Here is a 27,500-nt window from a genome sequence, read left to right as displayed (position 1 = left end):
TATAATGTTTTAACTAAAATACTATTGACGATTTAGAAGTCCGTAATAATAAAACAAATGTGCTCAACGTCTAAGAAGGTGTTGAGGTAGGGGCGATGAAACTTACCGATACATATTTAAAATATTCGTTTCAAAAGGAAACTTATATTTTAAATCTTGACTGATTCGTCACAAATTGTAGTCTCACGGTTTAAGCTAGAAGTTTATTTTACGTTCAAATGGGATTCAAATATTATTTTAAAATATCTTACGTACCAAAGCAAGATTTGGTTTCGGCATAAACTTTCTGCAGAATGTAAATACATATATATAGATAAAATTATCAGAATTATAAGAGAAGGGAATAATCTACAAAAGTAGAAAGGGACGAATTTTCGTTAATTAGATTTCGTCTAGATTTCTAGATGTTTCAGAGATTGTATAATAAGAATTTGTCAAGATATGTATATATATATATATATATATATATATATATATATATATATATATATATATATATACATACTGATATGGGATTAACCCAATACATCTCATAAGGTTATATACTAAAAAAGGCTATAATGAAGTAAGAGTTGCTAAGCATTTACATATAATTTGAATCAGAATTCATGGACTCCATTGAAAAGAAGAATTCTATAATAATGAAACAATCCAAGAAATATCAGAGTAAAATTGTGTTAATTTCAGTTTTTCTTTGTTGATAACCATGGTTTGAGAAGCTAGTCTACACTGTATATTTTGTAATAAGACAATTAATATTATTTTTTTTAATTTTATAAATAATATACCTTAAGCACAACTCGTATCCAACGAGCTGACTACACACTACGCGCATTTAACCACTTTATTATGTCATGAGAAATAATTTAACAATTTTATTGACTTTCGTTGGAGAACCGTCTCTACATTACTCATTAAATAAATAATAAATGAAAATGAACACACATAAAGCAACATATATCAAAAGCATACAATATGTTCACAGGACAAAGCATATTTATAAATACTTCAGGTTTAGTGAATACCCCCATTATATACTTATTCGTATAATATTATTATAATTATATATATATATATATATATATATTAGTACTGTTTATATATTCCAATTTATTTCATTGTAAATATGCAATATATATACAGTGAGATAGAAATGCAAACACACACACATATATATATATATATACATTCTCTTACCTATCTATCTATCTATTTATCTATCTATATATATATATATATATATATATATATATATATATATATATATATGGGTAAGAGAATGTATTTAAATATGTCTAAATGTATAGGGTATGTTTCATGCTATAGAAAATGTTATATAACCTTCACAAACAGAATTCAATTGCCTATCGATCCCCTTCATACTTTGCTATTGTATTCAACATCAATACAATCAATTAGCCTTTACCAAACAATAACAGACTATAACGTGTCAGGAGGTTACATTTCTTTGTTCTTTACAAAATTATAAAAATAAACCATCGTGCGACGCACATACACACACACACACACATACACACATATCCATATAATACAATATAATATTATATATATATATATATATATATATATATATATATATATATCCTTTCTATCATTGTGTCAAGAATATTTTTTTTAGTTTTGACAAGTTTCGGCTGTCTCTTGGAGAGCAAGAAGGTTATAACGTTACGGGAAACAACGATTGTTGTCTTTCGTTCCACGATGACCCTCTTGCTCTCTCGGTATTAATAAACATTCGAATTCCCTTGAAGATGTGTGATATTACTGTTTGTATGTTGTTCATACACACGTTATTTCTCGTAAGATTTTACGGTAATGTTATTAAACGGATTACGTCAATCAATAACTATTTTTTTACATAACAAAGTATAGTTCTAATGTATCTGAAGAGATTCTAACTTCAGCTATTTTTGCGATGGACATCATATTTTTGCTGCTTATTAAGATGACGTCATTACTTTAGTAGGAATTTACTTTTTCTTAACTTTAAGATAATCATATTTATATCTTTTAATGTTTAAAAAATAGCGTTTTACTTAATTATCTTCTTTATTTTAATTTTCTTTCCATTGTGTATATACGAGAAAAAACGTGCTACGCAGAGTATATGTTACAACTTATTAGCATAGAATCTTTTAAACTGGTTGCATTAATATATATTCCTGCGTATTTTGGGACCTGGATTGTTCTATTTGTATATCTATTCAAAACTTAAGTGGGCGAAACGTTGTATAAATCTATATAATCGAGAAATAATTACAATTATTTTTATCAATTTTTTAGATGAATAAAGTACATATAAGCTAATTTATTGCCAGCCGTTTTAAGATATCATGTTTTTTTTATAAAATACAAATGGAGTACAGTAGTCTAAGTACTATATATAGTTAGACTACCTACTATATACTATATATATAGTTAGTCTAACTACTATATGTAATAACAATTACTTATATTTTTAATATTTACACAGAAAAAGCAAAACCAATAATTGCTGAAGATATTCATACTATATAATAAAATGTTTTAGCCTCTTCGCCTTCTGATTAAGATTGCCTGGTAGATACTTGTGTTTATTATTTCTTAACTGATGCTAAATTAGTTTTTAATGTCTACCATTAAATGAAAAAATGTGTGTATGTGTGCATGTGCATATAAAGGAAAGAAACGTTGAAATCTAAAAATTTCATGAAAATATAACACTGAATAAATACAACATTAAAGATTAACAGAGTGTTCCCTTTTTGAGGAGTTGATTTTCTTACATATTTAAAACGACCCTGTGTCATATTTCACTCTCGTAGAAAAACAAAGAAATACAAAAAATAAGTCCACTGGCAACTGTATTGTAGTTCGTTATGGCATTCAAAAATAATTTGTTTTTTGTTTTTTTAAACATTTTCTTTCTTCTTGTTATTTATTAATAAATCCATATGGGGTGAAAATGATGGTCGTTACCTTGCTTGCCATCTCTTATATTGACATCAAGAGGTTTAAAAGCAATTGTGCAACCGTCACAACCCTCAGACGAATAACACCAGCGTCTTCCCGCGTGCGTTAGTGGTATGAGTCGGTTAAAGACGACAACAACGGAGCCCTTCAAGCATTGAATAAAGATCTCCCTTCCGGCCCTGAACTTCCTTTGAAAGAGTAAACACTCAACCGAACCCGAGCGAAGGTTGCTAAAACACGAAACAACCTGCACGTTGAACTATGCACATGGCGCCCGATGTTCCTGTGAACACGTATTCATAGACTGTCCTTTAAGCGAGGTATGTTCCGATTTTATTCTAAGAGATGCTTAGGACACTGCCTGACAATGGACCTTGAGATAAAACAGAGCGCTACCATGATACTTGCGAAGTAATAGATTATAACAGTGATGTTTAGCATTTATAAAACATATAATGTTAAGATCAACGCATAACGTACTTTGTCGGTATACAAAATATATATTTGTGGATATTTGTTTTTTAGTTGTACTGCTCATCGGAATGTAAAAAAATGATGTTCAGTTTATGGATCTGTTCAAAATAAATAGTCAAAATTTAATTTTCTTTTCAAGTAGCAATCGCCGTATCATTGGAGCTGAGTAAAAATAACATAAACCCTTAAGAGGTTTGAGAAGAATCCTTCTAGAAATATAAATTCGAAACAGCAGTTTACCTTATGTGCGCACAACGTAATTATTAAAAAAAAAATTAATCATAAATATAAATATATCTCGTTTCACACATGTAATTGCATAACTAGATTTTAAATGCACAAAAGAACACACTCGTTAAATTGGTTAAGGGTACTAAACTCTTACGGTTTATAAACTGCATTCTCATCTTGCAAACTCTTATTCAGACAGCACAAACACGTTTTCTTCCACATTTCAGACGTTATTGCACGAATAATCTTCGACGAAGAATCTTTTTTTAAAATACCCTATTTCGTTAATGAAAAGGGGCAAATAATTAGTTTGAATATATCTTCCGTTGTCCCCCCTCCTCTCATTTAATACTCAACAGACCAGTACCTGCATGCTAAGCTGATACTATTTCCTCTACGATTCACACAAACAAAAACTTATCGAGTGAAAAATAACAAATAATTGACACCTATATCTTCCCTCGTTTCTGTTAAGACACTTGTCCTAATATTCTTATATCTAATCTATCACTCCTGCAACAATGCAATTCTTACAACGTCCATAATTAATGTCCTGTGGTACACGAATCAAATTACATAACCTTCTCAACATTGTGTTCGTCAGATCTTTGTTATAGCTACTCTCTCCTTTTCTCTGTGCTCTAAGTTAATACCAAAGCCCTTTTTACCGTCTCTCTAGACATGTTCAAGCATGGTCTATAGAATAAAGTATTATCATTATATATATATATATATATATATATATGTGTGTATATGTATATATATACATACATATATATATGTATAAATATACATACATATATACATGTGTGTGTGTCTCTGTGTGTGTGTGTGTGTGTGTGTCTCTGTGTGTGTGTGTGTGTGTGTGTGTGTGTGTGTGTGTGTGTGTGTGGGCACGCGCGTGTATAGCATAGATTTATATGTATGTGTTTATATGTTTGCGTTTACAATTTCACCCGTAAACCAATTCACAATTCGGGATGATTTTGATATGTCCGACATTTGTGAAATGTAACTAAAGCAATAAGGCTTAAGCAATACGTATTTTACAAATCTAAGTGTTTGTTTCAGAACATATAATTGCGTAGTATTACCTGACATCAATTTTTTCATGAACACATCAATCTATTGATACAACGCCAGCATAACACCTTAGGTATTTTTGAACCATATACTTTCTTTTAACAACAGAAGTAATGATTCCATAGAAAATATCAAGTAGTGTTATATTTGAATTATCAAATCCGTAATCTGGCATAAAAATGGTGCAAACTATTCTGATCACTGTATTATGTTTTACAAACATTTCTTGAACATTTACATAAATTTATATAATTGTACATAAATGTACATAAATGTATAGAAAGCAATACACACACACACACACATATATATATATATGCATAATATTAAGTTTTTTGTAGATGTCACATCGATTAAGATTGTTATCGATTAAATTACAATATCTGTGTGCTGTTGATATCCGTTCCTCCATTATAGCATTTGCTTCAAATCCTTATCCTATATATTCAGCTGGCGAGTTTGTTTTTATCGATGCATTGCAGCATCTATTTACACAAAAGACGAATACAAAATGTTAATGAAGAAAAATATGGGTGTGAAATGGATGTTTACTATTCGCTTATTTTCGACATTCTTGTGTTCGTTTCAGTATTGTATTAATATTAATCATTGAGCAAGTGGAAGCATATAATTGCGTTGCCTGCCTTTATTATGAGTCAATATATTAAAAAGTCGTATAGAAATAATATATCGTATATTCAATTGACAAACTTTAAACAAGTGGTAGTCAACTTGACTTCGGGACAAGATCACAGTGTAGTATCTGTTCTTCAGATGCTGCACTTAAGATAATTTGTACCAGTCAATGGAGGGGAAACCCTCTATACTGGGAACCGCCTGGGTAATACCTAGGAGGTCCACCCTCCCAGGCCTTGCCACCGGGCTTTCCGGTGGGGCAAGTTTATTGCTTGCTGCCTGAGGCGCCCCGACCGGGGAATGCCGACGGGGTTACTCAGGCAATTTTTAAAATTGCAGGAGTGCCCCTCCTTTAGGGGAGCCTGCGGGGTTCCCACTTTCCGGCCTTGTGCCACATTTTGCTGATGTGGGCAGCAAATAAATATCAACCCTCTATACTGGGACAATTATTATTTTTGGTAACCAGAGTGCCCCCTTTTTGCCTACTTTTAGGGGAGCTGGTTTTTACCTCACATTAAAAACGGCCTTGTGCCTAATTTGCTCAGTGGGGGAGCAAATAAATACCATCTGTTCTTCAGATGCTGCATTTCAATTTCTTGTTCTCTGTCAGTGGAGGAGAAATCCTTCACGAATGAGACAATTTTTTTATTTTTGTTCCTTTTCTCCGCGTTCAAAACGACCCTGGTGTCTAACTCTGTCCCGTGTCCTTATTGTAAATAGGAACTTTAAACATGTGTTGTCTGTTTTTATTTATGATTTGATTAACAATATCATTTTTATAAAAAAAATCACACACACGCACTCATCCTAATAACAGCTGACATATATAAAACAAATATGTAAAATAATAATACATTTATATACACATAAAACACTACAACAGTCATTGCGATGATCGTTTCTCCTCGGTAAATTACATTAAGTTCGTAAGAAATGCCATTTAGCAATCATTTGTAGGAGTATGTTCAATGGATTTTAGAATATTTACATTCTTCAAGTAATAGACGAGCGAAACACTCATAGCAAAGGGAAATTTTAATAGTGTTTGCCGATATATATATATATATATATATATGTACATATATATATATATATATATATATATGTGGGGGGTGAGTGTGTGTAAAACTCGGTGGACAGTCTGGAGGTCCTTGGTTGCTTGAAGCGTGTCGTCGACGATCAGGCAATTTTATCTTTAAAAACGAGATGACAGCTAATTATATATATATATATATATATATATATATATATATATATATATATATATATATATAAATAAACAAACGCAAGTCTGTGTGTGTGTGTGCGGTAGTTCGCGCCTTATGGACTCCGAAACGGCTGAAAATATTTTTTTTTTTAAATTTACATAACTTTAGAGCATAAGTCTGTAAGTGATATTAGTTAAGTTTTGTCTCAGAATAGCCCCGATAATTACCGATAATCAATAATCGAAACCGTTATTTTAATTTATCTATCATCGGTAAAGCAATTTTTCCATATTGTCGGGTAGAAATAATTATAGAACAACGGGCAGTGAAAATACGTCTGTGGGTAAATTGATAGTATGTTTTATTTTTATTTATTTATTTTGCATGATGGTCTGTAGGCGCAAACTCAAACTAAAATTTCTTCTTTTTTTTTTTCTAACGGTAAAGAATTTCATAAGACTTTAGAATTTACGTGTTTTTTTTTCTCTTGCATATTCAAACCCCGCACATAAATGTCTTAATCTTTATTTTTATTTTTGTACACCGTAAAGAAGTTTATATGACATAATTCCATCAAAGAAATAGTAGGTTCTCTAGAGTTCAATGTAGAATAACATATATTTTAGACTAAGTTACTGTTTTGAGGGATATGGTACTTCCTGTAAAGCAATTTTACAGATTTCGTTGACAATAAAAATATAGAAGTGTGAAATATTAGTTGACCATCATTCAATCCCATGCAACGTCGGATCTCTCTTTTAGTATATATATATATATATATATATATATATATATATATATATATATATATATATATATATATGTATATATAGTGTTTTCTTCACTATTATTTATAAAGTTCAATATATAAATCGATAATCGATAATAATAAATACGTAATCTGAATGAATTAAAATATATTTATGCATATTTCTCAACTAAGCATCAACAATGATGGATGCACATAGCTATTGTGTGGTTACAAATATAAAATATATATTTATTCTTATATTCTTTTACACCTTCTAAAATACTGTTTAATGTATGCATTGTTGTTACATTTTTATTATATTATCTAATGGACCTTATGTCTTATTAAACTAATATTCTAAGCTAACACTTATAATAAACTATTAAACTAATGTTCTATAATTCTCAGTGGTACACAAGCACATATACACTGACACACACACACACACATATCTATATATATGTGTGTGTGTGTATGTATTCTAGATATGATTTAATTGACGATTTTGCATCTTTCTAGGTAAAGTCACAACTATAATATTACTATATTGTAGTGCTCAATTAAGTTTATTTCAATTTTTTTATTATTGAGTTTTAAATTCAGGAAAAACTGTAGTGTTTGTTCTATTATCATGATAATGTTATCGTTGCATTAGCTCCTGCCATTTAGTGAAAGATGCACTGTAATATATGTTGTCGTGATGACACTATCCTCTGAGATTTTAATTTCTCTCTGGAAAATACATTACCTGTCACTTCTACTTTCACTTCTACTATTGTCATACCAGTATCCCGTGCATTTTTAATAGGATAGTGCAATATTAGTTCTGTTGTCGCGAAACCATCAGCATACGGATAGCGTCCTTTCGGTGGTCGTCGAGAATTATATGTAATATTGTCATGGGACCACACACGTTTGCGGAAGATAGTCTAGTAGATGTGCGTTCGTCATAATACTCAGGTCCAATGGATCATTTTTTTTGTGCATATGTTTTCACTATACTCACTAACAAATTATTGTTTAATGCAATTACCTTTAATAAACTTTCATTCATTCTTTTAATGTACATTATAACAGAACTTTATGATATTTATGCAAACGAGTTTAGATTCTAGATTTATGAAATATGAATTGAATATTCGTATCATCTTGTTGATTATTTATTTCTATTTTTAGAAGGATTTGTCGTCATCACCCCTGATTTTCTACTGGTGTATTTTGTCGACATAGAATCTTTTTGTTTGCGAACTTCATGACGTATCGTATAAATTACTTGCTAAAATTCAATCGTAATTACATTTTCTGGATGTTTTAATTTCAACCCACAGTTCAGAGGATAGTCAATCTACAATTGCGAATTACTGAGAAATTCTCGCATATTATGACCTACAGAAATGGGAGCATGCTACCTCCGTAGGTTAAATAAAGAGTTCCGTTTGGAATTCCCTGTAGATGCCAATGTCGACAGAACGATTTCCGAGTTAAATAGAAAAATTTCCCAGTTCGAGAAAATAAAATTGAATCGTTCGAAACGTTATGAAAAAGAAAGCATTCAAAACCAGTAGCTCCAATAATTCAAATAATACAAGTGAGTTTAGTTTAACGGGACAGAATTTTCACCTTGGCTTGGGAAGCATAACAGACTTGCATTGTATTTTAACCAGATATACAGAATATTTTAGAGTTGTGTTCACATCCTGCAACCATCCACTGCTAAGAAACTGTCATACAATCAGACAAAGGCAAAAAAAAAACAAAAAAACATGCAGAGGTCATTCTCCCTATTCTTCGTGTTGGACATCTTCCTGCTCATAAACTCATCGTATCACTCACCACACCGAACATGAGATCAACGTAGACGGCAGTTGCTTCCTATATTCTTTTCCGCTATGTTTTGTCTTTTTATGACTCTCTTTTCAATTAGTTCATGAATAGAAATATTAGATTTTCCTTTTTTTTCTTATTTGTTCATTTTTATCTAAAGATTCATTTACTTCTCTTTCATTATCATATTTTGTATTTTGTATTTTTTTCTTAGTCTTGTGTTCTATATTACTCTACATCATCTTTCTTTCTATTTGTTTTATTTAAATTTTATTTTCTTGTGTCCTTCTTTGTTCTGACGTTGTTTCTTTTCTAGTTCGCAATCTCCCTTTTCTCAATGTTCGTCTTTTCTATATCTTTCTAACATTTAATTTATTAATTTTCCTTCTTGTTTTTATAGTATACAGTACCTCCCTTATCCCCGGCTTATTTTCCACATTTTCCACCCCCTTTTTTCAATGATTTTCATCCTTCGTTATCCGACATCCCCCATCAATCCATAGTATCCCCGCTAACACCGCCATTATTGTTTCCTCGCCAAACACGAAGCCCGTCATTTTTATTACCATCCCCATCCACTCCAAAACGCAAAGCAAGATTCTGCTATATTTCCTCTTCATGATTACACATAGAGAGACATTATCCATCCCACGAACAAACAGTAAACTTGTCCGAGGAGAGCGCTATCGGAAAAAAAATCCCTCCAACCCTAGCCACAGCGGTTGGCCACAAATCGCCGTGGTGAGCCGCAAGTCCTAACAGCTATCGCCATCAACAATGGCGACCGCCGCTGCTGCCGCGGCGGCGGGGAAGGCCGTCTCCATTAATAGCCGGACGTTAATCGACATCCCCGGAGTTTCTGGCTGCGCTATCCTTGCACATTGTCAGCCTCAGTGGGAGTATGGCGCACTGGTTAGTGATGACAGAAGCCACATCAAAGTATATTTGTCCATTTTCAGTGTTCTCCTCTTTTTCTTTTCTGTTTTTTTTTCTTTCTTTTCTGTTTTTAATGCAAGGCGTTTTTCCATAAAAATGGAATTTAGGCAAGCCAAGGAGACGCGAGAACCAGGAAAAAAGAATGAGGCAGAAAATGCATGAAGAACCAATCTTTGGGCTAATGCAGATCATTGATATGAAGACGCAGAATATTCGATCATTATTTCCATAAATGATTGTAGATAGACAGTAGACACGGGTATAAGAAAAGAAAGTTGGATGTTCAAGACAAAAAAATCTGTGGTATTGTTCTTTAAGCATTTTGCCTATGCTATTATCTCCTATGTTAACTAAAACAAAATAAGAAAACAAAACAAACTATTGCTTCTTTTAATTCAATATTGTTGTACGGATAAATAATCATAATATTCATCTTTATGTCCTCAAAATACAATGTTCATTCTTTGTCTCAAATATATCAGGAGATTAATTTAACTTAATATATGTTTCATGTGTTATTAATCTTATTGTTAATATTGTCATGAAATATATATTAAACTACTGGCAAAAGATGGAATTGGTTGATTGATCTCGCTATTTAAAAATTGCTTGACAATTACCTTTATGATTAATAAAACACATTTGAAAAGGTTTCAACTATTCCAAAAAATTTGACATATCATAATTTAAAACCTTGCTGACATTGCTAATAAACTGTTACATTAAGAAAATAAGATATTCAGAAAAAAACACAAAAATGGCTGCAAATTTGAATCTAAAATATATTTTAGTTTTGTCTTTTTTTATTGTCAATAATTTAACATGGATATAGAGCAATTCTTTTCAAAACTGATAGACAACAATTTTACTAGAACTAAACTTATACAAAATACTGATTAGTAGAAGGAAAACGATACTACAATGCATTTAGCGAAAATCCCGGATCGGTCAACTATTAATATATCAAATCGATAAATCGCATTTCATAAGATATTAAAATGTATTTAATTTTGCTGACTGTTTTAATAAGACGTTGATTAAGCTACTTCTGAAAAAAAAGGAAAGCCAGCAGAGAATGTTATAATATATCAAAATAATAACAATACTCGAACGTAATATATATATATATATATGATGATTGCAACGTCTTGTCAAACGAGTGTCACTCCCTCAGACATTTAAAATCCATGAGCCCAAATACCTGAGGGAGTATCTATACAAAGATGATGTTACAGAGTCTTAGCTTTGTACGACAGCTAAGTCTCTCTCTCTCTCTCTCTCTCGGTTCAAAATGTTGAGATCCAGCAACAAGCAAGAGCAAGATAGCCAGCAACAAATTAAACTGCAGACCAGCTTAATGCGGGTACTGGTCTTCCGCTTTAGTGTTTATATTATATATACATAATTCTTGTTTTTACAAAAGGATTCACTCTTATCAAGGTCCACAGAACTCCCAGGGATAAGGGTTTATGAGGGAACAGCAGTCAATATCGTAGTGATCATCAGTGGAACTTGGTAAAATGAATTACTGAAGAGGACGGTTCAACAAGAATTTGTTTACGTTTGACTTGAAGACGACCATATTGTAATCAGCTAAAAAGCAGGCAATAGAAAGAGAGTTCCACAGGTGCGCAGTTCTAAGAAAGAAGCTTTGTTGATGGAATCTGCGCTTAGGTTTAGGCACAGATAAAGAGTGGAGTAAATAATTGATAGTGGTTTCAACCAGAGAAGTGTTGTTTTGTGAAGGTTTGGTGACAAGGGGGCCATAGATTGGAGCCCAGACGAGCACTTGCCATGAAAATTCTGATAAAGCAGAAACAGGATCGCAACGCCTCTTCTTTGGTCAAGAGGTTGCAGGGAAGAGAAAACGACACCCGCACTAGGCTACGAAGTCTTTTTTGAACTTTATCAAAGTAGGATAGGATCTTTCTAGCAGCTCCTACCCAGATGTTGCAGCAATTCTTCATTCTCCGGCATAACTGGTTATTATACAGCTAGGGAATTGCATCAGTATGGAGATATCTGATGGAGCGGTAGAATGATCCCGCTATTTTTCCAGCGACCTTGGCAACAGATTTGATTAAGTAATATGTATTTATAATTTACATAGGAAAAATTGCTATAAAACAAACTCTTAAATATACGTTGGGATAATATTTACATTTATTTTTAAATATCCTTCAATTAACCATCAATGTTTGATATTTGATCTCACTTTCGGACCATGAAATATCAAACATTGAAATAAAGTATAAAATCAGGTTATATGTAATAGTATGATTTATTTCATGTCATAATCATTAATAGCATTACATTTCGGTATCCCTTTATCATTACGATGATTTTATATTAAACATTGATGGTACTTACCTTGAATATTCAAAACCTAGACTGAAAAATATTTGATGGGACCTAAAATAGAATATTATAGTGGTGTTGTCTGATAGCGATACGTGATACATTAAGAGAAATTGCTGTTCGTCATGGAGCTCGTAGAGTTAATAAGATAAAATCTACATAGAAAGATTTTGATATTTAGAATTAATGATAAAAATTACACAGAAAATCATAGAATTCAACAGCAGACACATCAATATAGTTCGAGATGACAATGATTATCAAAATACGGAAATAACTTTATAACATTCCCGCATGTTTAAATACGTTTTTCCTAACTTTGAACAATGATTGCAGTCATGTAATCTTATATTTCACATTATTAGACACGAACTCTCACCATAGTCTCACTAATAGGTGAGATTATTCATTTCCCATGTTGAATACGTTTACGTCTTAAACTGAAAGAACTAACATGGAAAATGATTAATTTCACCTATTTTTCAAACGTTATCTAAATGCATCCTTCTTGTTAAACATACATTTCATATCAAACTCTGAATAGTTTTCAGAAAGAAAATCATTATAACAAACTCCAGTTTTCAATTTATTATGCACGTGTACAATATCTTATTTTATATAGTCCACACAAAGTAATGATGTCATCGTTAAACATGCTTTATGCGATCTTCCATTATACCAATGGCCGTAGGTCATCTACAGTACCAGCTAAAGCAATGATCATCATTCGTCTCCACATATCGTGTATCGGCAAAATCGGAAATTCTGAAAGAAAAAGGAAAGAGATATATACAGTACATGGATGATATTAATCATCATGTTAAACGCCAATATTTACAAAAAATGTGATAATAGTGTAGAATATAAGACCTCAATTTATCATGAGAAATATCATATCAGCGATTAATATAGAAAATATGTGTATATATAGAGAAAGATAGTTGCTAGTCGGTGAAAATGATTAAAATAAAAGGGTAGCAGAAACGACAATATAAACGAGGCCAAAGGCAGGAGTATTCGTAAATTACATTCAATAACAAAAAAGTGTTCTGTTTATTTACCTCCTTCACAAGAGATTAGACACAAGGCCAAGAATATTTTTGATGAAAGTGATTCTATGATTTGATTGCATTCGAACGTAACACCCGCACATTTTTAGAGTTGATAACATATATAATAATTATAATATTATTAAAATTAGCAATGATGTTAACGTTAGTTTAATCAGAAGATACAGAAACAGAGCGGCAGTAAAGACTCACCAGTACATTCACTAATAAAGAGCCTATAAACACATATGATAAATAACAAAACTACACAATCCATCAACGTATAAGATGAAAATGTCCTGAGATTGAATTCATTTTCTATTCTCGGTTAGCTGAAATCACACTCATAGGACATTCTTATTATTGTACTAACCCAGAGTACACCGGTTATGAAGGCACATATTTCTCTGTGAAAAACCGACAAATCACAAAACATATTCTAGTGCAGATGCATGTAAATAATAATATTTCATTAAAATATTCCAATAACAATATATTTTAAGTGTTTCTATTACGTTTCATAAGAAAGTATGGAGTAAGAATATTTTTTTAAAGTTCTGTGAGCAATATATATATATATATATATTATATATATATTATATATATATTATATATATATATATATATATATATATATACTAGACTACCCATGCCCCGTTGGGTCACTATGTTATATTAGCTATGGAATTCATGTATAAGCGTGACACTTGTAATGTAAAGAAAATAGTTGTATTTTTTGACATAACAGAAACATTTCTATGAAAGTATATTAAAATGAAAAAGTAATATGAGTTTATTATAATTGATTATTTTTTTTAAATTACAGTTACAGAATTATAAGTGGTTGGCAATACTTATAGGTAAATGTGCACTGAACAAATACCATAATACTTATTATAGTTAAACTCAAATTTTGCCTTTTTTTACATTGTCCATTTCTGTATTACGTTTAAGTTATTTAAAACCCTACTCTTCCCATGGTAAAAAATAATTTCGCAATAATAACGTTAATATTCAGCGTTCCAATTGGCTTTTGTTTTTGTTTTTTCGCGTTTAAATTATCCAAATAAACAATTGTTAATACTCTCTGCTTTTTTTTTTACATCGTTCATTTCTGTATTGGTTTAACTGATTTTACACCCCACTCTTTCCATGGTAAATAATAATTTCGAAATGATAACGTTAATATTTCAGTGCGTAGGTCATGCGCGCATGCGCAACCGGATGTCGTAAACCGAAAAGTGGTCATTTGAGTTTTATAATTATATATATATATATATATATATATATATATATATATATATATATATATATATATATATATTATAATATAAAGCAGCATGTCTGTGTGTATATGTGTGTGTGTGTGTGTGTGTGTGTGTGTGTGTGTGTGTGTGTGGTCAGGAATAGGCTCCTATATGGTTGACTATTTAAAACAAAACTGATTACATATAATGATAGAAGATGCATCGAGACAAAGAAATGGGTATGTTTGATCTGGCAGAACGGTGGTTCATTAAAATTTTGGGGTCTGCGTTCGCGTCCGGTCCACAAAGTATGGAAAAAAATAAAAAATAAAAAAAACCTTTACAAGTGTTTTTGTATAGATGTATATAAGAATACTTTGATAAGTATGTTTTAACTTAAATAGGGATGGTATAATAAAATTGTGGGGTCTGCGTTCGCGCCTGGCCCCCATAGAATCGAAATAGGTACAAGCTTTAATAAAGACTTTTCATATCTATCTGCGTAAGTGTACTTTTATAATTATGTTTCAGTTTGAAGAAATATGGTATAATAAAATTATGGGGTGTTCTTCGCGCCTGACCTCCATAGAATGGAAATATGTCACAAAGTTTAAGAAAGTTTTTTGATATAGATCCAGAGAATATTGTGATAAGTGTTTCAGTGTGAACAGGTATTGTATAATAAATTATGGGGTTTATCTATTTTATTTTTACTTTCATCATATTTTGCTTTGGTTTTGATACCTCCAAATTCGAAGGTATCTCTTTACAACCCTTCCTTTTCATAACCTATCATACTTTAATAAATCAGAGTCCATTTTCTGTAAGTTGCTTTTGAACCCAGTCAATGACGGGTACTTTTGCTAGTATATATATATATATATAAGGGTACTTTTGCTAGTATATATAACTATTTTCAAACATATAAGTTGAAAAAATGGGCAACTAAATAAACTAATCTATAACAATTATAACTAATACATTTGATCAAGAACCAGAATGCTATATATGTATGTGTGTTTTTTTCTGCAAAACATGGGTGTCTAGATATTCGAAATGAAACGTCCCTCTCAATATCGACATATTTATTTAGTTATAGAATTGATAGGTTGCAAATATTGAAATGTTTGTACAAGAACATACAATGTGATCTCCCATTAATTTTCTTTTTCATTGTAGGCGCTAAAGTTTATAATAACTATTAATTGTTGTGCTTCAGCTCTCTACACTTGGCAGTTCTTGATAACAAGCACACGTAGCAACGATTGTTAACAGGCAAGCGTTTGTATGAAAATGAAGACTTGCATTAGCAACGGAAAAATGGCAGGTTTTATAACCTACCATTTTTCCGTTTCATAAAATCACATTAAGTCATGTCACGTAAATCTAGTAAAAGACATTTCTCTTTTTGCGATATATGCACACCCTCATAAGTAGTGTATCATTGTTTTTATTCAGTGTAGATTTATCAGGAAAACACATAATTAAATATATCTTTAAAATGAAACAAATATGGTGATATATAAATAAACAATGGATAAGAGATATACAATGGCGTTGAAGGTTTTTCTATATACAAAACGGAGGCGGAGTCATAAATAAAATCCAAATAGGATTATTGTAAGTTTTTAATGTTATGCTAAACGATGTATACTTATTGAAATTCTGAATTTTTGAAGTGTGTTATGTTAATTAATCAGACTATTATTCTCATTTTATCTCTTTTGGTCGCTGCAACCGACGACTTTCCTCGAGTGTTGAAAATATGTTTCTAGTTCTATACTAAGGAAAAGAATGTTTGCTCTGATTACAAGAATTCGAACAATGGTTCTGAGGGCAGGTCCGTAGATCATAAAAAATGTCGAGTCTTCAGGCGTCACTAAGATATTTTTAAAGGCTTCCCTGAATGTTTATATCTATACGTATATTTTCTAAATGATTCCGTCAAAATATCGAAGCATTAATAACTTACAGATAGACGAACCTACGATTGCAAAGTGATGTTTAACGCTATGGTTGGAATTATGGTTATTTTGGGGGGAGAAAAGAAACATTTAAAAATGAATTCACTATTTTTTTTTATTATTAATACCATGTAATTTAATTTACTCATTGGAAAATATGTTTAGGCAGACTATGGGATATTTTCATATTTTATATCATATTTCACTAGAACGAATAGCACGTTTTTATTAAATTAGAGCTCAATATTAGTATACAATATAAACAATATACTCCATGCTCCAAAATGGGCAAATATGGAAAACAGCGGGGCATACATTATATGTCATTTTATAGAAGCCCATTCCAGTTTTCGTATCGGCACAGAAGAAGAAGCATAACAGATTTAAATAGAAACACCACATCAACTGATACTTCACTTTTCTCACTTCACTTTTCTCACTTCACTTTTTTGGCCTCCGTTAGTGGAAAAGATACCCGTAATGACTGATACATTTTTTTTTTATTTCTGTTACAAACAAGAGTGTCCCTTTTGGGGAATTGGTTTCCCTTCACATTAAAAATTGACCTTGTGTCTTACTCTGCCTTCGAGGGGGGGGCAAGTAAGCAAAAACGAAACAACACACAAACTCCGATGTGTGATTTTCTAATGCTAATATGTTTTATTAAACTCAGAACGATTTCCTTTGCAAAATAACACACCCGCTTATATATAATTAGGTTATGTAGCTTAGTGGTAAAGTATTCGACTACAGAGCAAATGGTTCCCCTGTTTAATCCCGGGCGTCTTTCACTGTTTCATTTTATTTTATTTTTTCTTATTAATGAGTTCAATTTACGATAAAGAAGGAGGTCACATTTAAAATCTCTGCAAATCATTTCTTCGTTTACATATTTTAAAACTAACTCTTTGCCAGAAGTGACTTTTCCAGGACATTCATCGTCAATCCCTTACATAAGCTGTCGTAATATTGTAAGAAAAAACACACACGCACAGAGGATATTTGATGAACGATATTATCATTATTTTTTTATTTTTATTTTGTTATTATTTTTTGCGATTTACTCACCGGACAAATGAGTCCACGTAATAGATATTATTCAATAGAGTATTGATTTTACATTACATACATACAGAATGTGCATGAATTAAAATATCATGTTTAAGCGTATTTTGTGGCTGGGCAACGCTCGTCGTCAAGCTAGTCTATATATATATATATATATATATATATATACACATATATATACATATATATACACATGTATATACACACACACGTATATATATATGTATATATATATATATATATACTTTAATTGGAAGTTGTCATTTTACTTCTCATGACATCTGTGTCTCCGAATAAGAAAAGAATCATGTGGCATATGCCCCCCCAAAAAAAAGAAGACATTGTGCTCCGGTGTAAGTTTCTGCTGACGTTTCTGCTGACGTAATTTCCCGTTAAGAAATAAAAGAAGAATCGTGACGTATAATTAAGATGAGTAGATAGACCTATAATTACTTTTGACAAAGACAGATATCCGGTCTTATTCAAGTAAACTAAGTACGATTTTAAATAATGAATGTATTTAGACTTAAACCCATGACCCTGTAAACAATGAGCGAAATATATAATGCAAGTTTTCAGTGAACAATATACAGGTGTATTATGTACTTATATGAAAGCATAACATATGCTTTACTAAATATAAATACTAATCTTAAATGAAATAATAATCATTTTAATTTATTCATTTGTCTCTGGGTGAGAAAAAATGTAATTCCTTTTATATTTATAAAATACTCATTGAATCTGATAATGCGTCAGATTTATTCAATCGTCCCTGATCCACCCTGAAAAAGCAAATGCTTGGGCAAAATATTTTACCAGATGAGTAAAATGAATCAGTGAAATCAATAAAAGTTCATTTGGATGAAGACTCAACATATATTGCCTAGAAAAGATTTTTTTTCATTACAAGCGTTATTAATCTATATAACATTTTAAATTAATATTTAAAAATTATATTGAATGAAAACGCAAATTAGTGTTGCAAAGTTATATAATATTAACAAATGTCGAAAAGTTTACAAACAATTTATAACCACAACTTGATGGGAATATATAGGTTTGTTAATAATCAATTCGAAGTAACTCGTCTAGAAGTGGAATATTCAAGCCTAACTATAGACAATGCTAAGGATATAAAAAGAATACCGTTATAATTTCAAACTAGGCATCTCTGACGATGCGATTCCAATATATGAATTGCCGATTTACATAAATAGTAACACTCTTACAAGATGCACATGAAAAAGGTTAACTTGGACCAAATGTTGCGAGAATAACATAAATAGGGAGAATAGTTAAAATACGACAACATTAAAAATGATTAATCTAAGTGTATACTTAACTCTTTTTTATAGTGAGTGATTTTCTATATAATATTACGCAAGGACATGTCATGTTCGTGCTTGCATTATCAGCATTGCTTACATTTTGGAAATATAAAACCGTCAGATTGCCAGGGGTGTAATGCAAGAAAAATGATTTAAAATATATCTGATAGCGCTGTATAACGTAAAACCCAAACTTTAATACACTGTATAACGTAAAAGCCAAACTTTAATACACTGTATCGTCTTGTATCTCTTCTGGATGAATATAGTAAAATTAGATCTGGATAATATGCTCGCGCATGATGCCCTAAGAATAGAAAATCTATACATGCATACATACATATATGCATATGTATGTATGTGTGTATGTACGTATGTATGCGTGTATATATATGCATGTATATATATATATATATATATATATATATATATATATATATATAGAGAGAGAGAGAGAGAGAGATATGTGTGTATACTGTATGTGTCTATGTGTGTGTATTGTTCTGTGTTTGTGTACTGTAATATAATAACTCTCCAAATCCCAAAATAAAATCTCCCAAGTTTGTTGTTTATCTGATTTCAAAAGGAAAATTATTACAATATTATTTCGTTTGCTATATATAGATATACATATATACATATATATATATATATATATATATATACATATATATATGCATATATATACACATGTATATATATATATATTGAGAGAGAGAGAGAGAGAGAGGAGGGGAGGACTAGTTTAAATAAATATAGTACAATAATATTTGGGGTTGCACTGTTACAATATAAAATAGCTAGAGAATAGAATTGTGGAATTTCCATGGGGCCTGCTAATCATTATTCTAGTCTTTAAATTAAGATACTATATGCTATTTGTTTCAAAGGAATGACAGATTTCTTTAAATATTCTATATTGTATTTTTTATTACATTTTCAGCTCAAACAAAACACAGTTCCACTTAGATATCGGGAGATACTATCAGGAACATAAGCTGCAACTATAGTATATAGGGAAGTGAGCAACAAGATGTCTGGTCATATTACACTTGAACTTCTGCATGTCAGTAAAGTTTGGGAAGGAGGAACCCGAAAGGGAATTCAAAATTCTTGCAGTTTAGGGGAAGAAAATATTAACATATAAGGCCGTTTGACATCTAGAGATATTTACTGTGTAGTCGAGGAACTTTTCTGCTTGTCGGGCTTGTTGGAGATATTTACGGCGAGGAGTACAAAGGCTCCTAGTTCGTCGGAGCATACACCATTAAAATTCTCGTAGAACAGGCAGAGGGATGCAACATTTCATCGATAGGCCAGAGATTGAATCTTAGATTACAGTTTAGAACCTATCGGGTTGGCGTTCAGGAGTGAAAGACCAATAGCAGATGAACCAGTCCAAATGTCACAATAATACTCCATACATGGGCGAATAGTGGCCTTTTAGACGTACAGAATATGTTCAAGTGTAAGTAACTTTATAGCATGGTAGATGGAGCTCACCTTCATCGCAGCAGATTCGGCAGTGCTCTTGATATATCTGTTTCAACATATGTTTCCTGTAGGCATTAAATCGGGGAATTTGAAAGATGTTCTTTCAGAAAATGCATCTTTAGCCATAGCTATAGGTGGTTGAAAATGTTAGTTTAATTATTGAAAGAAACAAGCTTGGTCTTGGCAGTATTGAATGTAACCATACACTTTTGCCATCATTTCAATCTACAGATAGATCTTCCTCTAATGTTTCTGCAATTGCCTTAGATATGTGTTAATTCCTTTTGCTTTCGTGCCTGTTATAGAGCATAATGTCATAAGCAAATATACTTATCTCATAGACTATTTTATCAGGGAGGTAATTTATGAATATTAGGAACAATTAAGGTCTGAGGATCGACCCCTGATGGACACGCGAATGTGTATCATATTGTTTAGATGTACTGTATAATCTGATTTTCCATCGTGCCATACCCTGCCAATAGCCTTAGATGTATCTAGCGCTGCCGCCCTACCTACTACTGCTTTTCCCAGTGTTTGGTATATGCGTTCAGAGATTGCAGTTAAGATATCTGCTGTAGAACGGGCTTGCCTGAATCCATATTGTTGATCGGTCAACGATTTAGCAACTGTAAGGTGATGGATTAAAGCTTTGTTAATTATTTATATTTTACTTATTTTTAACTTCTATTAATTCTAACTATTAATCAAAGAAATATAATAAAATATCGTATATCCTTCAACGTGCATTTTTAATGCAGACACGAAACTCACAATGTATATTTACCCATTTGAGCAAAATAAAATATATTTGCCCAAATACGTTTGGTGACTTATATTCAGATTATATAATACTGAAAATATCAATCATTTGTAGCAAAATATGCTACAGTGCTTTTCTGAGTAGAAATTTAAAACCAATAATATAAAGAAAATGTTCTCTCTCTCATAATCCTATTATTTCAAATATCTGCATTACATTTGATGTAAATATCTGCAGTATTTACTTCGACAGTGCAAGGATACTATATAGGGAGGTGAGCACAATGATGAAATGCTGAAAATTTTGTGGGGCTTACTTAGCATATAAATTCTCCAAACGTATGCATATATATATATATATATATATATATATATATATATATATATATATATATATATATATACTAGCCTTACCCGGCCACGTAGCTCAGTTTGTAAAAATGCAACACATTCCTCACAAACAATAACATTTTGTATTGTTTATTTATTTTATTCTTTTTGCAATTTTTTTATCAATAAAAGTTGTTGTTTTTTTCCAAGAAAAGGCGAATTTCTTACCATAAATTGTTAGGTGAAAGTGTTTTTGTTTGGTTTTTTTTAGGATTTTTTTTTAAGTTGGCAGTAAACATTTCTTTTTGAAAACAGAATTTTTATTATAAAAAGAAAAGTTGAATGTTTTATATAAACACTGTAAATAGTAAGGTGAAAGTAGAGAAAAGTTAGATTTTTTTTCAAGAGAATGTACAATTTTTTTTTGTCAATAGATGTTAAGAAAGTAAACGGAGAAAATACTCCCATCATTAATTAATTCTGCAAAAAAAAATGTTAGTTTAGTGTTTCAACATTTGAACAACGCTCGGCTGAATCCGGTAATTGCCGGTCAAACCATAAACTTATTGGAATCCGGTGCGGGGAGGGTTAAATTCTGCATGAGTTCCATTCTTTTTAATTTTGTCTTTTGTTCAATTTTTTGTGTGGGCTTTTAGCGCTAGCAAACTAACAAATTTAACCAAAATGCAAACAATTCAACAATGAAATAATTGTAATAAGTGCCCAGCTCCTAATACAAATCCTAGTAAATCAATCCCCCTTATTGGGAACACTGAAAGGAAGGACGAAATCAAATTATTGCCAGTATGTTTGGGAGAGGTTCTAAAGGTGTATCAGAAAGTGGCCATTAAAAATGATGATCAGAACCTTAATAATTCAGCTTACTATTTTTAAGCTTATAACTACTTGAAAATATAATTAAAATCCTTACTGTTTTTTTTTTCAATTAAAGGAGCAAATACCAACAATTTTAAAAATAACAGGTTTAATAGCAAATTATGCAATATTTGTTACTTACTTTTTGTTTTCTTTCAAAATATATAAAGAAAATCAATATATTTTGACTTGCTTATAAATATATGTATATATATGCCAAAAAAATCACTTACCTATAAAAATATTATTAAATGGATAGCTACATTCTTCATTGTTAAGAATTTATCCATGTTTATATTTTAAATTCCATGTATTTTTTAAATAAAAGGATTTTTTTAAGCGAGGGTCCTAGAAAATCGCATTTTTGTAACATGTTTTGCACGAAGCGTTTAATAGCTGCTGCTGCTAAAATAAAATTTATGAAGTATGGTTTCGTCGAAGGGCATGAATAATGTCTCTTTTTTATTGCGTGTGTTAACCAAAATGAATATTTTTCATTCTCCGTAGTTAAAAAAGAAACGCACCATCACTCATAAGTTTTTCCCCTTGAACAAAAAATCCGCTTCATCGATTAAAAAAAACAACTTTTAATGAAATACACGAGTTTTTGATTGATATATTTTAATACTTCATCATCAAATATGTTTTACATTTTTATATCTAAAGAAAGAAAACATTTAATGAGATAGAAACATTTGCCGTCAACATCTGGTATTTACTTGACGATGTAAGCATAACGTGAGCTTTCATTAAAAAAAATGAACGTGTTTAAAAAAAAGGTTTTACACTTTGGACTTTACAGGTAAATTTACAAAAAACTATTCTTTTTTTGTTTTAAATTGGAATATTTTGCGGTATATAATACTTTGACACATAAATTAATTATTAAAATTTTAATAAACATTTCAAAATAGGGGTGTGAATTTGAAAAAAACATTTGTCTTAAATATTAAATTTGGTTTATTGGAAAGAGCATAAAATTTCATATTGACCCTGAAAATATCGTAAAAATTGAATCAATAGAAACATTTTGATAGATTTTTAAAGTTTAAAAATAAAAAAAATATTTAACTCGTAACATTCTATTAATTTTATTACGTAAAAAATGGCTGCATTAAGGCACGCCGGAATTTTTTAAACATTTTGTAAACACTGTTTTTTAAAAAAATAAAAAATAATATTTCTATTATTTTTTAAACAACTTTAATAGCTTATTTTTAAAGTATATTCCATATAGAAAATAAACAACTCACTTTAAAATAAGAAATTACGAGTTTTTTTTTAATATGTTATTCGCAGTTTTCTGTTAGGGGTATCAAAAATTCCTCCAAATTTCTGATACATCTAGAGTTTCTATTCTTTTTCTTTCTTTCTTCTTTTCAATATTTTAAGCAGATTTGTCACTCAGCTAGCAGATTTGGTGTTTGTACACTTTATTGCAGAAATTGGAGAAGCCATTTTTTCACGCACTTGCTATCCAAATCTAGGGGAGACATCATTATAAGGCCGAACGATTGCTTCCGGAAAGGGAAATAATAAATTTACCAAAATTTACATTTATTACTTCCGGAAACGATAAATTAAACTAAATAAATTTACCAAAATTAACATTTATTACTCCTTTAAACAAAAATTATCATTTATTACTTCCAGAAACTTGGTAAACCGATATTACTGGAGAAAATGAATCTTGATAATTAAAAAAAAATATTTAAAATTATTTATTTGTTCGACCGCCCCCCCCCCAAAAAAAACACACACAAACGAAAAATAAACAAACAAACAAAAAAAAAACTAATAAATGTTTTGGTTTGGGTTTGGTTTTGAAATGGCGCTCGCCCAGGTTAAACTATTATGAATATGTCATTTCAATTTTCTGTTTTTAATAAAAAAAAATTGTTTCATGAAAAACTTTCCCGTTCTCATCAATTAAATCGAAACATTTCCAATTAAACAATTACGGATATATGTTCTCTTTCACTTTCTTTATTTACTTTTAAAGCAACATTGGACTTTTATAAAATAGTTTTTTGTTTTGTTTTTATTTTATTTTTTTTTTTTCGAAGAAATAAATAATTTTAAATTTTTTTTGAATTGTCAAGATTCATTTTCTTCAGTAATATCGGTTCACCAAGTTTCTGGAAGTAATAAAATATAATTTTAGTTTAATTTAACGTTTCCAGAAGTAAGAAATATTAATTTTGGTAAATTTATTCTTTCCCTTTCCGGAAGCAATCGTTCGACCATATAATGATGTCTCCCCTAGATTAGGATAGCAAGTGCGTGAAAAAAATGGCGTCTCCAATTTCGGCAATAAAGTGCAGAAGCACCCCGGATTTTTATGGGTCGCTATATTTGCCATAAAATTGTTAGGTGAAAGGGTTTTTTTTTTCAGGAAAACTTGCACTTTTTTTTAAAGTAAGTTCGTAGTAAACGTTTATGTTGGAAAACAGAATTTGCTACTCATTGGGCGTTGAGATCCATGGTGACCAACAAAAAAAAACACGCATCGCTGGCTGACGCAAGCGCACGTAACACTTTTTTTATTTACTGACGTTGTCGTAGTAACTAAACGATTATTCGTCACATTTATTTTGAAAAAAAGTGTTACTCTTTATGAATATTAAAAGAAAAATTACTAAACATTTATTAAAAATGCCTTACTTTTACAGACATTTGTTTTTTAAATTTCTTTTTAAATGACTTTTATTTTAATAGCATTTGCGGATGGGTAAAAAACGAAAAAAATAACTAAGCCATTTACTGAAAATGTATCGGTATCTTGACTTTGATAAAAATTTATTTGTTAAAAATATTTGTAAAAGTGAGAATTATCAGTAAATGGTTTAGTTTTTTTTTCTCGTTTTTTACCCATCCGCAAATGCTATTAAAAAAAACGAAAGTCGATAAAAAGTAATTTAAAAAGAAATTAAAACAAATGTCAGCATACCCATCCGCAAATGCTATTAACAAAAAGTCGATAAAAGTCGTCATTTAAGAAATTTAAAAACAAATATCTGTAAAAGTGAGACATTATTAATAAATGTTTAGTAATTTTTCTTTTACTATTCATAAAGAGTAAAAATGGAATGGAATTTTAAATTTCGCTCCGTTTTAATCTATTTTTTTAATTGTGCTTCTCCCAAACAAATATAATCAAGAAAATAACATTCAACAATTGTACTTTATATATATAAAACACTAGATATTAAATATATATATATATATATATATATATATATATTAACGAAAGAGAAATAATTCCATTTTTAAACGAAAAAAGTCAATTTGGTATATAAAAGTCTCCATTTAGTGATGTCACGTGATGACACGCGGTGTGAAATAATTGTCCCCAAATAAAAAATGGGGCATCCGTACAAAGAAAACCAAATATTTATTATAGAAAAATTACGTATAATGTTATAATTACAAAGAGATATACGGAAACACGCATGCGTACCATAAACATATTATACCAAAATGTGGAAGCCATCCGTCCAGTGGTTATTTAGACTATTAATTACGAACGAACCAAACGTTACATTTTTATATATATAGATATATATATGTGTGGATTGAGATTGTCGGACTGACTTCCTCATCTTGGTTGTTATTGTCACAACGTTTCGGCCGTTTTGCCATCCGGCCTTCGTCAGGTGTTTTGTATCGAACTGGGGAACCGTTTGTTAGGAATCTCGAACCCAACCCTTTTTTATTATTACGGGGGTACCGTGTTCGGACTCCAGCTAGGCTTTGGGACATAGTTGCTGATTCTCTGTTTTTTGTGACAATAACAACCAAGATAAGGAAGTCAGTCCGACAATCTCAATCAATGAAAACACCTCATCTCCCCAAAAAATACAGACAATTAATGTATATATATATATATATATATATATATATATATATATATATATATATATATAATAACTATTTATATTGTTACGATCACACCCCATGTTGGGACTACGTAACAACACTGACGTAATAAAATTTAGGAAAAAAATAGAAGGTCCTCTGGGTTCGATTTATTTCTCTGAACAAGGGGGGATGCAAATACATTTTCAAAATCCTGTGAAATATGGAATAGACGAATGAACAACACAGTGGAAGAAACAGTACGTTAACACAAATATTAAAGTTTAAATCAATTTTATTACGAAAATAGACAAGTGGAGATAGGGGGAAATAAAAGAAAAGAAGTTTAGATTAGACAAAATCGTAAGGATTGAGGAGAGGTCTTAAAATAATGTCTAAAATTCCGAGCGGAAAATAAATCAATAAACAACACAAAAGGCCCAAACAAAAGGAAACATTGATTAATCGCACGAGAGAGAGAGAGAGCGAGAGAGATAGAGAGAGAGATAGAGAGAGATAGAGAGAGAGAGAGAGAGAGAGAGAATAATTACATTTCCTTTTTGTGTGAAATTTCTTAAGCAGATTTCGTTACTTGACTTTTTCGTCTTCACCATATTGGTTAGCCTAGCTTCCTTGTGTTTAAAAACACACATTTACAACTATAGAGAATATTGCCACTTTTTCTACTTCAGTGCTTGATCTACAGCCATTTTTTCTCGACAAATTCGATCTTCCACTCAACCTCCACCTCGCATTGGCAAATTTCGCTTCTCAAATTACCGAGGTAAATGTCTTTTGGACAAAATTATTTCGGACAAAACAGTTTTTACCTAGATCAATTAAAATGTTGACTTATAAGTTTTGCTATTAATATTTTTTTCTTGATTATTTCGTTATCCTTTGTCCACTATAAACAAGCTTGTTTAGTATACTGTTTAGTCGGTGGGTAATCTGTGGCAATCAAAGCTTAACTTTATTTTTGTAGACTAGCATCGTCTGATCGCCATGCGTGCTTGCCAAACAATGTGTAAAAAGGTCATTATGTTT

At 30.8% G+C, this 27,500-nt stretch overlaps 1 long non-coding RNA gene across 1 annotated transcript in view; it reads right to left on the bottom strand.

Moving 5' to 3' along the window:
- Positions 1-13,047: 13,047 nt before the first annotated feature.
- LOC145276922 (uncharacterized) overlaps positions 13,048-27,500 on the bottom strand; it is a 224,590-nt gene continuing 210,137 nt past the window's right edge. Inside the window, exon 4 of the long non-coding RNA XR_013868051.1 lies at positions 13,048-13,239. This is a non-coding gene — a long non-coding RNA (uncharacterized LOC145276922). The remainder of the gene's footprint in view (positions 13,240-27,500) is intronic.

This window comes from Euprymna scolopes, chromosome 5, assembly GCF_053919585.1.
Source record: "Euprymna scolopes isolate OS-2025 chromosome 5, ASM5391958v1, whole genome shotgun sequence".
NCBI classification, from domain to species: Eukaryota; Metazoa; Mollusca; class Cephalopoda; order Sepiida; family Sepiolidae; genus Euprymna; species Euprymna scolopes.
This window is presented reverse-complemented; position numbering and strand designations above follow the sequence as displayed.